This window comes from Dendrobates tinctorius, unplaced genomic scaffold, assembly GCF_039654945.1.
Source record: "Dendrobates tinctorius isolate UK_male_01 unplaced genomic scaffold, ASM3965494v1 ptg000396l, whole genome shotgun sequence".
NCBI lineage: Eukaryota > Metazoa > Chordata > Amphibia > Anura > Dendrobatidae > Dendrobates > Dendrobates tinctorius.
This window is the reverse complement of record NW_027362062.1, coordinates 1,113,611-1,124,866: the sequence shown is the minus strand read 5'-3', so window position 1 is coordinate 1,124,866 and position 11,256 is coordinate 1,113,611. Positions and strand designations below refer to the sequence as shown.

Sequence of the window (11,256 nt, the reverse complement as noted above, 5' to 3'; positions counted from 1 at the left end):
CTGATTGGTAATATAATAAATTTTGGAAACCAGAGACACAAATGTATCTGTAATATTAACCATATAGGTGCATTTTAAAGGAAAAGGAAGTTATGTTATTAAATCTGTAAGTTAATCATAAAAAATAAATAGTTTTTCCCTTTCTACTCCCATGCTGTTCTATGCATTTCTCTTTTTTTTTTGCCAGCATGAGTCATCACAGCAAGATTTCCAGCACTTGGTAACCAAGGGGTTAATGCATGCTCTCCTCTCTGGGATGCAGACTTGGCTCTTGGACACACCCTTCTGACGTCATGACAGCTGGCCACGCCCACAAGTGTTTGGTCCTTTTAAACCTGAGCTGATCCTTTGCAGTGGAGGGGATTTAATCAGAGAGCGAAGAATGGAAAGTTGTGTGCAAGACACAATGGTCAGAGCTGAGCGCTGAGAGACAGCAGGAGAAAGGAGGGCACAGCAAGGAGGTCAGGGAGTCAAGGGTTAATAGGGACTCCAAGGGAATCCGGCTCCTGCAGGTGCCTCACAGCAGACAGAGGTAAGGAACTTCTGAGACTTCATCTATTAATTTTTTATTTTTTTTTTTTTGCATTTCTGGCTTAGGTGGCATTAAAGAGTCTCAGCAGCATGCCAAGAACTGGCTGGGACTTGTAGTGCTACACCAGGTTCTTCAGATCTGCAGTCTTATTGATGCGCTGCACATTTTGCACTTCTGATCTTTGTGCTCCAGTTCCATGATCCACTTGCTCTTGCTGTTTCCTATGTCTCTCACCCACACCCCCCCCCCCCCCCCCCCCCCTTGAGATCAGCTTGTCTGTAACCTCTAAGGAAATTGCTTCATGTTTTCTTTTGCTAGCACCTGGGTTCTGCCCTGTGCCTCACTCACAGGGTGACAATGGGTTAATCGCACTTGCTGTAATGTCAACACTGGCTGATGGGGACTACACAATAATCCTATAGATTGTGATGGACCACTGTATGATAGTGTATCATAGATAGACCTTGATATTGTATCATTTTGTCACGTTCCTGATGGAAGTGGGACATGGTCTAATGATCAGATGCTATGTGACTTCTCTACTTAAAGGGGTCACACACCAAGGGCTCCTGCAGATGACTGTAACAATTGGTCGCGAGCTATCCGTCATTTTGATGGATCGTACACGGATCAGTGGCATTCCATGGGGCTGTGCACATGTCCGATTTTTATTTTTCTTCAGCTCAAGTCTGGGGACAAAAAAAAAATCGCAGCATGTTCAAATCTCATCCGATTATCGGATCACACTCGGCCATGCAAGTTGTTGAGTCTGTGGAAAACCTGCGACTGCACTCGGGATGACACATGAGTGCAGTCCGATTTTTCACGGTCAAGCAAAAGTTGTGTTTTTTTTTTTTTTTGCTTTTTTTTTTCTTCATCCAACAGAATTGGATCAAACTCCGATCAGAGTATGATTTGCATATTCTCTCGGTTGAGGCCCAATTCGGTGGTGTGCAGCCAGCCTAAGACTCATCCGTGTCTATTTTTATATCTAAATAAAACTATCTTTTTTTTTTTTTTTTTTGTTCCCTTTAATTTATTGACTCTTAGATTGGGAGAAAAAAAGAGCCAATAAATCAATTAAAACAAACGGATGGAACTCTGAAGTGTAAACTATTGTTTACGCTTCAAACAGAGTCTCAGGCTTTAACGGCTGAGTCTGATCCGTAAAATAAATGAAGATTCGACACGCTCCGAGTCTCGCAGACTGGAGACACACAGATCTGTTTTTATAACTCATGAGTGTATGGATGAATTAAATGCTTTAGGTATGTGGGATGTCCGAGAGGGTGGGGAAACAAGTCTGCACTGGGATGTGTTACTTGGATGTGTGAACGCAGCCTTAGGCCTGTTTCTCACATCCTTTTTTTTGGCGTCAGTCAAAATCCGCCAATTTCCGAAAAACGGATCCGCCAAAAAAGGGGCACATCTGTTTTGTTTTGTTTTTTTTTCCCCCATAGACTTTCATTAGTGGCGGATCTTGACTGACGGTCGTCCGTCACACCCCTTTTTTTTGACGGATACGCCAAAATTTTTCGGTCTCCCGGGCGGATGGGACGGACACTGCAATGTTTTTTTGACTTGACGGTCCACTATTTTTAACAGCGCCTGCGCGGTGTCTCTGTGTCTCTGTGTCTCTGTGTCTCTGTGTCTCTGTGTCTCTGTGTCTCTCCTTCAAAACAACGGTCCGGTAGCACAAGTTGGTGTGATAACGGAGACGGATCCATTTTCCTACATTTTGATGTATTGCAACTGACATCAGAAAACGGATGTGTGAAACAGGCCTTGCGTAGCATCATCACTCCCTCGGGATCACAGCCATTACAGGTACGGAAGAGTAAATCATTGATGCATAAGTGTTTCTCTATTCCTATGTGATCTGGATGTACCTGCAAGCAGTGCACCTCTGGGGACCCAACTGTTCAGTGCTTGTGATTGGCTGGATGTTGGCTAAATGGAAAATGTTATGGAAACGTGTTGCTCTGACGTATTTTGCAGTTGGCTGCCGTACGGACCCATTCAATATAAATAGGGATGGCGGTAGTTCCCTTTAATTTAAAATCTGAGACCACCTCCTGCATCCTAAATGACTGTGTTTTACTAAAGTTGTTGCCACGGACAAGGTGACGAGTCCAAGATGCAGGTCCCCACCTGCTCAGCTATGGTGACAGGTCTCTGCGCTGTACACATATAGGGAGGGATGCGTCAGTGCTCCATTTCGGATTAATCACGTATCCACAGGATCAATATCAGGCGCTGTAAGTGAGGGGTCCACCGCTAGGACCGCATCCACTTTATAAATGGCATTCTGTCTTGCAATTACAGGACTAAAGAGATGGTTGTAGTGATACAGACAAGGCGTGCACTCTGTGGATATGAGGTAGGTGCAAGATGAACCTGGAATTTAGTCCAGACGGTCATCCAGTGAAGAGAAAACAGCTGCGCTCTGGGAAGTTTTGATTTTCAATGCAAAAAAATTTTTTATTGAAGACACCACAGGGAAATAGTGCGTTGAGGTAACGTTTCGACCCTATGTCGGGTCTTTCTCAAACCTCACTTAAAACACAAGAGAAAAAGAAGCAATCACGGCAGTATGAATATGCAGGAGGGGCTAAAGTGCCATATGTGGAAGTCCGGTTTGGCAGGGACCAGGCAGAGGTCCTAAGAGGAGCTGGAAGCGTGGGGCAGAAAGCGCAGTCTGTGGTGTAGTGACACATTATAGGGGAGAGCAGTGTCGGACTGGGGTGCCAAGGGCCCACCAGTAACACTGACTTTGGGGGCCCACTTCTCACCTGCATACAAATATTACTCGACCCTGGTTCACAAATGTACCTTTATCTCTACATAGTAATAAACTGGGTAGTTCGGGTAATAAAAGATGAGCTGCTGCTTTTTTTTTCTGAACAGAGTGAATCAAGTGAATTATGACAAGTACTGCCCATACAGTAAGGTTGGGGGCCCTGATTTGCACAGGGGCCCACCGGGGGATTCCCCTGTTCCCCCTATGGGCCAGTCCGAGCCTGGGGGAGAGATATTGGGGAAAATTTGAAATGAAGGTGTCAACAGAGCATCTGTCTCTAGGAGAAACTCCTTTGAAGAATTCATATTTTCCAACTGTTTTAATTAAGGTTCTAAAATTGGCAGAACGTTGTTGAAACAAAACTGGGCGGTCTCCGAGCGTTCCCGATTAGTTTTGGGGCTGTGATCTTTAATTTTGTAATGTATTTATTGATGGTTAAGATCCTTGTATGTGTCCTTAGAAAAACAATCCCCTCTGACTCCTCCAGAAAGTACTTTTGGTCATATTTTTGGTGGTGGTGTTGGACGTGTAATCTTGCGATCAGTTCCCACACGGTTCTGTAAGTAAACTAGTAGTCGTGGCGGCACTTTTAATACAAAACCTGTAAATGTTACATGAGAATTCATCTGTATATGGAAGGGATTTAGAAACCACAAACCACTTTTCAACAAATGGGGGTCTGGAAAAAAGAGCACTTATTTTGGCTTGAAGGGAAGGGCCTAAACCAATTGGATTCTAAAATTTGACTAATAGAATGCTAATGATAACGTGTAACGGGATTTTATGAGACGAGGCAAGGTTTTCAATGTCCAGGGATTGGTGTTGTCCTGGACCTCCCTGCCAGGAACAAAGCCCACCTGATCTGGGTGTAGGAGCTTCAGAAGAAGAGGGTTTAGTCTCTAAGATTGATCTATCAACATTAATGAGATTGGGCGATGGCTGGGGCATAAATGGGGATCCGTTCCAGTTTTTGGAATGACGTGTGTGTGCGGAGTTTGACCACATAGCTTTTTTTTTTTTTTTTTTTTTTTTAACCGATTTCTGTATATAGAAACCAAACCTCCTTGTGCTTCCAGACTTGGAAGTATTTATGTAAGCAGCTGGAGCCCTTAACTTATTAATACTTGCCGTGTGTACACAGCAGACGCTGATAAATGTGTTTGCCTTGCTTTGCGCGTGCTTTGTTCCATTGTGACTCTGCACCGTCCTATTCTACGCTTTTCACTTCCTGCAGGTGATTAACTGGCGAGTCTTTCATCCTCCCATCTGGTGTCTGTAGAACTGGATTCACCTTTTAGTCTGTTGCTCGGTAAGCGGCTATTGTACGGGTTTATCTGGTCTTGTCCACAAAGGGGCCAAATGTGGTCTTAGGGCCGACTCAATGGCTGTTTGCTTCCTAAGACCGGATTTGTCTCTCCGAGCGATGGAGAATGGCTTTTTTTTCTTCTCATTGATGATGTCTGAATCAATTTAAAAAAAAAAAAAAAAAACTTTTACGGTCCATTGGGTGCCATAATGCAGATCTGGACCACACAGGCTTTGGGTCTATTTCACACGACATTTTGAAATATATAATTTTTTTTTTTTTTTTTTGTTTTATCTTTTATCCAGGTGTGTATGCCCAAACGGGCACAAGCGAACGTGCTAGGATAAGGTGTTATCCAAGCATCCTTGGGTGCTAACCAAGTTACTTTAGTGTGCTCGAAAAATGTTAGAGCCCCAGCGGCTGCATGTCTCACGGCTGTTTAACAGCTGCAACACATGAAGGGATTGTCTAACAGCCACGAGACATTCAGCCACGGGGACTTGAACGTGTTTTTCTAACATGCCAAAGTCACTCAGTTAGCATCACAGGAACATGCTCGGATAACACCTTATCCCAGCACGTTCACTCATCACTAGTCCCTTGCTGTCAATATAAAATATCGCTTGCAAAGGATCAATAAGCGGACCACCCGGCACCCTATCTGCACCATCAGCAGCGCCTAAAAGGGGTCTTTCTACTATATACACTTATCCACAGGACCCCCAATGAATAGAAGTCCCAAGTTCACCTTGGAATAGAGAGGTGGTAAGCATGCTTGTTCACTTCTGAATGGCTTTCTCTCTCGGCACCATGGAAGTGAATGTGCACCACCGTTTAAACATTAGACTTTGGGACCCTCGTTCTCAGGATCATCCTAGCAGTCGCACATTCTTAACTTTTCCTGTGGATAGGCGGGATAAGCACACGCACCAATTATTCAGTGATGCACTGCAGATTAGCTTTTTTTTAATTTTTTTTACCCTCCCCCCAACTCCACTACGAAATCTGCATATAAAAATCACCGCATGCACTATTCCTCTGTAAATGGGATCAGTCTCACCCATTCAAGCCAGGGTGGGCATATCATTGGTGCCCAAGAAGTAAGGGAGCCATTTCTACCTCTAAAGCAGGTGCAATTTATTTATTTTGGGGCGCTTGGGCTGCAAAGGGGCCGCCCCCAAGATGTTTCCCTTTAGCTAATGCTGCCCTCTACACTAATGGGTCGCCCCTTCACACCCAGGGCAGCGGGGTACTCGGTACCGGGCCGGTGTCAGGGGGAATGTGTCACAGCAGCGGTGACCCGGTCCGTGGCCCTGGGCGCCCAATATCAATGGCGGTGATGTTAATGGTGTTAAAGTTATTTAGATAGTTTGTGACGCCACCTGTGGTGTTTGGCAAGTAAGATGTTGAGCCAACGCTGCATGCAGATCCGCTGGGACTGATGGTGTGGTGCAGCAAAGATGGTGTAGCTCCCCACAAGTGGAGCTGGAGTCCCAGGGCAGTGTAGGTGCAGTGGATGAGGAGAGGCGCAGAATGGTATAGATGCTGGGACCCAGGTGTAGCGGTGCTGGAATAACTGGAGGACACCAGAGTATGCGGGTTCCAAAGCTTTACTCACTGTTTGCAGTTCACACAACTGCCTGCCTCCGTACTGTGTTCTCCAGGTCAGGGCTCCAGCCATCCTCCAGGCAGGATAGGATTCTCCCTTCCACACTCCGCTAACATGTACCTTACTGAATGACTCCTCCAATGCGCCTTTAGGTGCGAAGCACTCCAGTACTTAGTTACCCTGGAATGCCTCTCTCTAGGTGTTCCTAGTCTCTACTTGTATGACAGACAACTGTAGCCTGCTTTGGGGACTCCACTCTGCGTCCCGGCTCTCTATTCAGTTGCTGTTGTGTCCCAAGTCTATGATGGGAGCAAGGCGTTAGCGGCTCATTACTCCTCCGGTGTGTGTTGCTGGACATAAAGATCCAATCAACCTCGGGGACCGGGCCCCGGCCTTTGCGCTCCGGACTGGAAGGGTTCTCTCTTTCTCTCTTCCCGCCGTCCTTCTATTCTCCTTCGTTCCGATCTGTTCTATCTCTCTTATGGAATCTGTAGTCTCCGGTCTAAGTCTTTCTCCTTCCCTTCCCTCCCGTGCCAGCTGGCCCAGCTCACCGGGGCAGCCGCAGCACTCCTTCCTCCATCCCTTCTTCCAGGGATCCCCACTCCTCACTGAGTGGCTGTCCTCTCCTACTCCGCCTGCCTTCTTCTGCGGACTGAACTCCTGTCAGACTGACCTGAAATCCTACACCTTCCCTCTCTTTTATATCTAACTCCACCCGCCTCCCCAGCACCTCTCGTGTTACGAAGCCAGGGACCACAAAAGGCACCCTATGACCTTTCCAGCATAAAGCATGGATTGATCCCTGCTGAACTATCCTGTGAGTGGGGTGCAGGTGTTGGAATGGGGAAGAGAGTTCCTACCTGGATGGTGGGGTACCACACCTTAGGAGAAGGTGCAGTACCTCTGTGGCGACTGAATCCTCGGGGGCGCCACACTAAAATTAGGTGACACAAACCCTGTCGCTCTGCACTGGCCACAAGCTATATGAAAAAAAACACAGACAAGGCTCAGATCAGCAGCAGTTTAGAGAATAAAAAATGCTTAAATAGCAATTCCCCAGTGTATAATGTCGTGTTTCTCCGCTTACTTAAGAAAGGGACGGATGCTCTATATGGCTTCTCTAAATATCCTCAATATCAACTTGAATGTGAATGACCAAAAGTCACTTTCTCAATGTCATGCTATGAGAACTACATAAAGGCTCTGGTAGGATTTCATTGAGAAAGTGACTTAAGGGTCATGCGGAAGACGCTGTGTGATCTTGTCTAAAGTTGTCGGTGGCCATGTCCTAGTGCAGAAGAGGGCCAGAATGGTGCTGAGAATGGTAGAAGGTGATGATCGGTAAGTATTTTTTTAGATACCAGTGGGGGGTGGCGGGGAAGGGAGTGACATCTATAGAAATACATTGCTGCTTTCTCCCCACCCTCCGCAAGACACTAAAACAACATTTGGTGTGCAAACCATTCCACAGTCTAAATAAGAACTCTCCTGATTCTCAGGGTCTGTAAGCTGCTGTTCATGAGGCATTCTTCCAGCACTAAAGGTCCTGGAACTTCATTCCCCTCTCTTCCCTAGCATGCATTGTACCTGCTATTATCTATCCAGTGATTTGCCTGTTCTGGACTGAAAGCCCTCTCCTTTCTTAAGCCTATGGCTGCTCCCCATCTTTTTTTCATCTTTCACCATCTCTGCTGCTAGATGGATTACACCTGACAACAGGCAGTGGATATCAGGGAGTCGCCTGATGGTCGGCCCGTTGGAGTTTTTTTTGTTTGTTTTTTGTGGTGGGACATACAGTAGACAACACCGTAAAATTGATTATTTATATTTTTCATTAGACCGTAGATTGGTGCGTAACACAGAGAAAAAGCAAAAAAAAAGTGATCGTGGTGCGCACGAGTCATTCTTTCTGGTACAGAATAGTATTAAATGTATCTTGCATAATTTCGGTGCAGTTTTTTTTTCTGTAAATGGATGCGAGAATCTCAGCAATTAAGGCAGCATGGCTGTATTTCTTTGCACATTAAGCAGCTGGTGTTCTCTTGTGTATTTCCCATACAATTTCACAACATCCCTTTTTTGTATTGCACCGTGTCTCACATTCAGCAATTCGTACACTCCTCTTATTTCTCAAGTTACCGGTCACATATGATACTAAGCTTAATGCAGTTTCCTCCTTGTTAAAAGTTCACAAAAATGCATTTAGCAGCTCTGCATTTGAGCGATGCACAAGTGAGAAGTCTGCTGGCGCGGGATGATGAAGCCAACCTCAGCAGCTGGTATCATTGGCGTGCCAGCTGGAATATATGGACTCCTTTTCCAGCCTAGATGACTGACCTTTAAGTGGTGACGTAAGAGGAACGACCACACAAATATAGAGGTGACGCGCTCGTTTCCAGATGAAATATTTATTCGTTAATTCCATGGTTAGGAAAAGCTTCAGATGACATTGTGGGCAGCTGAGCACAGAATTTACCGTAAGGCCGGAGTCACACTAAAGGGTACGGACGAGTGCTATGCGAGAAAAAAAAATAGCACTCGGACTAATGTTACTCTATGGCACAGCTTCCATGATTCGTTTTTTTTGTTTTTTTTCGGCCTTATTATACGGGCGATTGAAATCGCAGCATGCTGCTATTTGCACCGTATATGGGCCGAGACTCTCCAATGCAAGTCTATGGGTGCGAGGAAAAACTCGCACACCACACAGACCATAAGTGTGACTTTCGACAAATATGCATCTGTGTCCTTTCAAAAGCCAGCAATTCGTGTGCGGTGTACAGTAAAATCACAGCTTACAATAGAATAGATAGCATAGAAATATATACATAGTATAAGGGTGTGTGTGTGTGTGTGTGTGTGTATATATATAATCCTGAAGATTATTTGCTTTTAAAACGATGTGTGCAGTTGTGTTTTACAATGCGATTATTCTTTCCCCCCCCCCCCCCCCAATGAGCCTTTACATGGAGAACTCCTGTATGTAAAAGCTCATGTTAAAATTGCACTACATGCGGATGCCATACAGATGTCGCACTGCTGTTACTTGATGCGAGGAAATCACATTGCAAATGGATTACATGTGGATCACTGTTCAGAGGAACGTTTTTGCGATTCTCGGCCGTCCAAATCGGAACAATTTTTTTTTTTTTTTTTTTTTTTTTTTTTTTTCTATAACTAGGAGGAATGTGAAGAGCTCAAAGGTCTTTCAGGCTGTATAGGTCCGAGTTGCCATTGTGTAGTCTGTAGTTATGGCTATTTTGGCTCACACAAGAACCAATAGGGACTGCAGGGTCAGGATCTTCGGTCTGTACAGGAGTTAACAGTTGCAGTTTTTGCTTTTCATTGGTACATTTATTTTGCTTATAGTGCCATCGTACTCCACACATGGCTGTACATACAAGATGAAAATGGGGCGGTGATCGTTTTTTGGTGATGGCCCCGCACAAACTTCCAAATACATCAAATGATCACCTGCACTTAAGCACGGTTTGCTACAGCCCGAGTGTAGGTCATTGACCAAAAGAATCCTTCATGCCGTTACGTGTTTTTACATTTTTGTTAGTTTTCTGTATCAATAAAAGAAAAAAAATCATCTTGCTATAGTAGAAATTTGGCCATTTTGATCAGTTATCTTTGGGCACCCGAAGGTTAAAGTTACTAATCGTCAATGTAAAATCTGTGCAAGATTAACTTATTGATATGAAGGGAAAAGGCAATCCAACAATCCACATGAAGACTTTCACAGGAGGATTGTAGTGACGGGCACAGGGTTCATCCACAGCCCCCCCCCAGCTGTCATGACAACCCATCGACGCCCCGCGATCACATCACGGGCACGCCGATGGGAGAGTGGAATGACACGCTCCCTGCTGTTGCGTCTTAATGTAAGAAGATGCACCGAACCTGAGGTACCTCTCTTGCGCTGGTACCGGAACTGTCAGGGCTGTCACCATTGTTGTCCAGGGGAAAGCTTTCCAAACCGGATCGACCTTTGCACTGGACAGCAGGGGGCGTGTCTAGAATAAAAAAGCTGGGGCGCGGGAAAAGAAGGGGAGACTTGGCGGGAAGACAGCCCGCGCAGCAGGGTAAGTTTGGTGCTCTGTCCTCCGCTGGCTACTGCAGCCGAAGGTGCCGGTTGCTGCTGCACGCGTGCCGCCTGAGAGAGACCGGGTGACTTGCATAGAATTGTGTCCTTCCTCACCCGCAGTTTACTGCCAAGCTGAGTTGCGCTCGGGCAGTGACAGACTACTATTACTACTCTTCTCTACACGCGACGAATCCAGATCCAGGACCCCCACAAGACGGCAAGGACTTGTCGCCACCATTAGGAACCTGGATCTTCAGGACGAGCGCGGAATCATCACGCGCCAGTTGCAAAGGTGCCACCGTTGAAACTTAGTACTTGTTGGACTGATAAGTTTATCCCCCCCATGAACAGTTGCTTTATCTATTGCTATTGTTCTCTTTATCCTGCCTTATACCGGGCCTTTTCCCTCTTGTCATACCCCTGCTTTACCCATCACCTCCCTGTGTGGAGTAACCCTCTGTTTATAAACCTGTTAACTCTTGTTCTGCCTCCTGTCCGTCACTGCATCCCGCAACCTGCTCACATTAAATCTCGCTGTCAGAGATTGATGGTGGGATTTACCAGGTTAACAGCCACCAGCAGAGCGTCACTCCAGCTGTGGCTGCTAGAGGCAGATGATGGCTGATTAAATCAGCCATCGTATGCGGGGAGCGATGCATATCAAATTCAGAAACGCAACATAGGACATAAAATTATGCTCTATGTTGTGAAAGGGTTAAAAAGCCGCTATTGTCATGTAAAACTATACTGTAGAATTCTGCTTTAGGCAAGCAATAATGCCTAGAACTACAAAAAAAAAAAAAAAAAATAAATCTACTGTGAATTAGTGACTCTGTCTTTGGAGAAAGTGTTCTCATATTAGATAAGGCAGGACCTACACATATCTAGGCATTTTATGTGGATCCTGAGATGGGAATTG

General features: G+C 45.5%; 1 protein-coding gene across 1 annotated transcript in view; it reads left to right on the top strand.

Annotated features, from left to right (window-relative positions):
- Nucleotides 1-336: 336 nt before the first annotated feature.
- The window catches only part of RAB3B (RAB3B, member RAS oncogene family), a 77,526-nt gene continuing 66,606 nt past the window's right edge, over nt 337-11,256 (top strand). Inside the window, exon 1 of the mRNA XM_073563659.1 lies at nt 337-532. The gene's annotated coding sequence lies outside the window, so the exon portion shown is untranslated. The remainder of the gene's footprint in view (nt 533-11,256) is intronic.